At 35.6% G+C, this 4,731-nt stretch overlaps 1 pseudogene; it reads right to left on the reverse strand.

Annotated features, from left to right (window-relative positions):
* Positions 1-1,639: 1,639 nt before the first annotated feature.
* LOC148013043 (uncharacterized) lies at positions 1,640-4,049 on the reverse strand (annotated as a pseudogene).
* Positions 4,050-4,731: the final 682 nt, after the last annotated feature.

Raw genomic sequence — 4,731 nt, forward strand, 5'->3', positions numbered from 1 at the left:
CTTCAATCTTGCAAAAAAAAAACATACCAAGATCTCCCCTCAATGATTTGTTGTGAGAATGTATGCCAAATCCAATGATATTTGAGTGGTAACACTATGGCTTGAGTGGTAGAGGAGAAAAATAAAGTGAAATAGAATCTTGAAGTTGAAAGAGCTATGGCTTCTCTATTAGGGTTACAACAAGAAACTCATTTTTTGCTAATTGCAGCACATACATATGATTATATGGCAAGAGATTTGATGCGAAGGTAGTTTAGATAGTATGCTTCAAAAGCCCCATGGAAATTGTTAGCAATGCTGCACGTATGGACTGCACAAGCTGTACAAACGGTTGGACTGCAGACCACTAGAACAGGCAGCAAGTACGAAAACATGCAATGCTGGAGAGGAGAGCCACCAATGTCACATTGTAAAGTGATAGGAAAGAGCACTTGAGTCAAGGAAGAGTTCCCCAGAAGAAAGCTCTAGCTGAAATGGCCTGGTTTGAGAGATTCAAGTCTTCCAATGAAGGTGGGTGGCTATGGAGATAGGTGAGAGATTCATGGAAAAGTGGAGGGAACCAGATATTCAAACTAGATTGACCCAATCAATGGCCTAATGACACATTAACTTGAAACCCGTTCTGATACCATGTTAAAATATTGAAGATGCATGCTAAGGAGGATCACCGATGAGGAAATACATAATCATAATGAGGCATAAGCAATGACAAAGAAGAACAACTGATATTATCCAAGCATAATGCAAGTACAACTGAATGATAATGATAGATGGAATGAGTGTGGGGATGAGTGCCTTTTATAGGCTTACAGCAAGTGGTATTGGTAGGTGGAAAAAGGTGGAAAGTGACCATGGTATTCACCAACTGTGGTTTTAATAAACCATGCATATATGACCTAATCTAAGGCTTTATCTACAATGTGTTTCTTTGACTTGTTCCTTACAAAGAGGCTATAATGGATGTACTCGCACATTTCTCAACAAAAATAGGGTATTTTTAAAACACCATATTTACACATTTTTTACATGTAGAAGGGTGTAATATAAAGGGGTTATTTACAAACTGAATAGAAAAGGTTATGTTTTATTTAAGAATAATTTATAGATAATGATATATATAAATAGGCCTTGAACGCACGTGATGTAGAGGATATACATATAGTAACTTCCTCGGGCAAAGTAGAAAGACGTTTGAGCTTTGAGAGAGGTTACACCAGCTAACCATACCTAGTGAGGCTATAAAGAATGGCCTTTTTAGTTTTAGCCACTTATTTGGAGAATAAAACAATGATGTACAAAGAGAGTATCATGTAGCTTATTGTCAGATATGTAAAAATGGAGTGTCTCTTCCATAGCATCTCCAATGTTCCTAACATAAGTTACGTGAACAAGCACTTTAACTTGATTAGACCACAAATGCATGGATTGTATCTTGTTTTGCATCTTAAATAATTAATTCTCTTCAAAGCCAATAATTGAAGCAACAACATTTGATGGAAACTTCATCAAGAACTCTTTGAATTGCTATGCTTGCCATTGAAAAAATGTTGTGCTTGATGAAGCACATAAGATGAGAGAAGAAAAGGTCAATAAAAATAGAGCTTTCATTTGTTGCACTACCAAGTCCTTTCTTTTCTTCTCAACCCCACATGCATCCACTTTCCTCATTGAGACATCTATAAAGATCTTCACAATCATGTCTTTATTGTCCACTAAAGTCTCATTAGGGCACATTGTCAACCTCTTAACTCCACATCTACCACAAACCTAGAATAAGCATTTTTTTGCATGGTATTCTGAATCATGAGACTTTGAACACATAAGTGATTCCCATATATTGGTGATACTATGATATACTTACTGGTTTGCCATACACTAACATGGATCATCATTTTTGCAATAAATAAGATATTTGCATACATGATCCTTTTCATAATGCCCAAACTTATTTTGTCTCATCAAATTAAATGCCTCCTTAAACTATATCATTTGGACATGATATACACAGCAATACGCATGCCATTCCTTCAATTTTTAGACAAATTTAGACTTTAATTCCTCAAAGCATCTAAGAGATACTTGTGCTTCTAGATGTGCCCTTTTGAATCTTTGGTACAACTCAACCTATGGCCTTAAACATCCAAACTCATAAGGCTATTTTTTCATTTAAAATAATCATTGGTACTATGCTAGAACATCTTGTTTTCCTTATTTGGTACTATTTAGTATAGAGTTGAGAGTCCATCGTATCAATTTGGTACTTTATAGTACCAAACTGAGACTTTGCATCAGAATTTTGGTATTGTGCTAGGAAATATAACACAATACTAGACCTATTTAATAACCCATTTTAGCTCTATAAAAAGTCAATTTGATACTATATAGAATTAATTTGGTACTTCGCAGGAAACATTTTTGGTACCATGGTAGTTGGTACCCCTTTTGGTGTTACATAGACCCAATTTGGTACTTTATGCAAGAATTTTTGGTATTGTGCTATGAAATATAGCAGAGTACTTGAGCCATTCGGTACTACAAAGTACCACTTTTGAACTTCATAATGGTATTTGGAACTAGTATAGGAAATATAAGAGTACTTGAGCCCTTTTATGCCCCCATTTCATACAGTGTTGTACCAATTTGAATCTTTATAGTAGCCTTTTGGTACTATTTATGTGATGGAGTACTAGATCTTTTTTATAATGCATAGTAGTAATTTTGGTACTTCACAAAAACATTTGGTATTTTATAGTACTCTTTTGATACTTTACCATGGAATGTACTAGAATACTACATCCATTTAGTACTATATATTTGGTACTTCATACAATCATTTGGTACTTCAAAGTGCTCTTTTGGTATTATGTGAGGGAATATACTAGAGTACTAGATCCATTTGGTACTATGCATCACAAATTTGGAACTTTATAGAAAGACTTTTGGTATAATTGTACTATGAGATACAATACACTAGTGGAGTCATTTTCTTACCCCATTTGGCAAGATACAATATCATGATGATACTACAAAGTACCAAATTAATACAACACTAGCAATGTACTAGTACACAAACCAAATGGAATGCTCTAAGGATGTCCCTTGTATGAAAGTAAAGAGTAGATAGATCTTGGAGATTATTACGCAGTGCTCGGTTTAGATGAAAATTGATATTGAGTACCTAACATGGAAGGTATAGGGTGGTACAAGGTACAATCCATGTCCCTTCATATCAATATCGACTCTCCTACACTAAATGTTTCTATGGGAAACAAATGATGTGCTGTAAGTTTGCTACGTGGAATGTAACAGGGACAATGGCATGTAGTACATGTAGATTATATCACATCTAACACCAAACTGAGGAATGAAAGATAATAGGAATGGTTTGAAATAACCTACAAGTCATCAAGAATATGCATAGGATGCTTCACAACACTTTTTCATCCAATCCGCTTGCAACATATATCATTTTGTTGAGTGAAACTTGAGTCTCTATGCTCTAAAAGGTATGTACACTAGATCTCTTACTTTAGCTATGATGATGTTGCGCCAAGGCAGTTGTCTTTGATAGGCACTCAATGGAAAAAATTCCTCATCATCTTTAATTTCAAGGTGAGAACTAGTTGCAAACAACAATGTTTTTTCAATGAACATCCAAAATACATGTTATTCTTGTATGGTTCATTTGTGTAGTGCTATTGGCACCTTGAGCTAGTAGCTAAGCGTGTTACGAATGTTGGATATAAGAGTGCTCTCAACATTACATGTTGATGATTGCAGGTCTTGAAATGTTGGATAAAGTAAGAGTTGTTTGAACTCTCTTTGGGCACTTGTTGTAAGCCCTAGCGTTTGCTTACACCAAAACTTTGCCATAACTAAGCATATCTACTTTCTTTGTTTTGCTTCATCAATTGAAGATGGATATTTCAATTGATTGCTTTCTTTTTTTTCCATCTCTATTCTCTTTTCTTAACAGCCTAGTACTCATGAATAGAAGTTGTCTTGCTAACATAATGTTTCGTTTCAAGGACATTTGAATTCCTCGCCATGGTTCGATTTATGGATTCAATGCCTTGGACAATCAATTATGGAAACACCTTTCATATTTTCACTTGGCCAATTTGTGAGGAATGGGAAGCTACTACATAGATTATCCATGAACTAATTTGTGGCAGTACAAAGAGGGAAAGAACTACTGAACAATCAATGGAAGGAGAGAGAGAGAGAGAGAGAGAGAGAGAGAGAGAGAGAGAGAGAGAGAGAGAGAGAGAGAGAGAGAGAGAGAGAGAACATAATGGAGAGGTGGGAAATAAGCTTTACAACCAAATGTTTTTTTAAATAAGGAAAAAAAGATCCCGTATAACACCAATCAAGAGACCAATTTTGAGATATGCTCTACCAAAAATAGGTAATGTTCGTGATAGTCCACATTGTACCATCAAACCATGCTTTTATCCACCCATATAAATGTCCTATGAGAGAGAGAGAGAGAGAGAGAGAGAGAGAGAGAGAGAGAGAGAGAGAATGAATTATTGCAACACACATCTAAGCAATTGTACACACACAACACGAATATACAAATTTAGAGTTCTAAGTTAACATGACATATCCATACGTAGTTAGAGTTCTAAATGAATGAGAATGTGTGTGTGTGTGTGTGTGTGTGTGTGTGTGTGTGTGTGTGTGTGTGTGTGTGTGTGTGTGTGTGTGTGTGTGTGTGTGTGTGTGTGT

The sequence above is a fragment of the Lygodium microphyllum genome, chromosome 26 (genome assembly GCF_053477565.2).
Source record: "Lygodium microphyllum isolate KBCC chromosome 26, Lygodium_microphyllum_v1.1.10, whole genome shotgun sequence".
Lineage (NCBI taxonomy): Eukaryota > Viridiplantae > Streptophyta > Polypodiopsida > Schizaeales > Lygodiaceae > Lygodium > Lygodium microphyllum.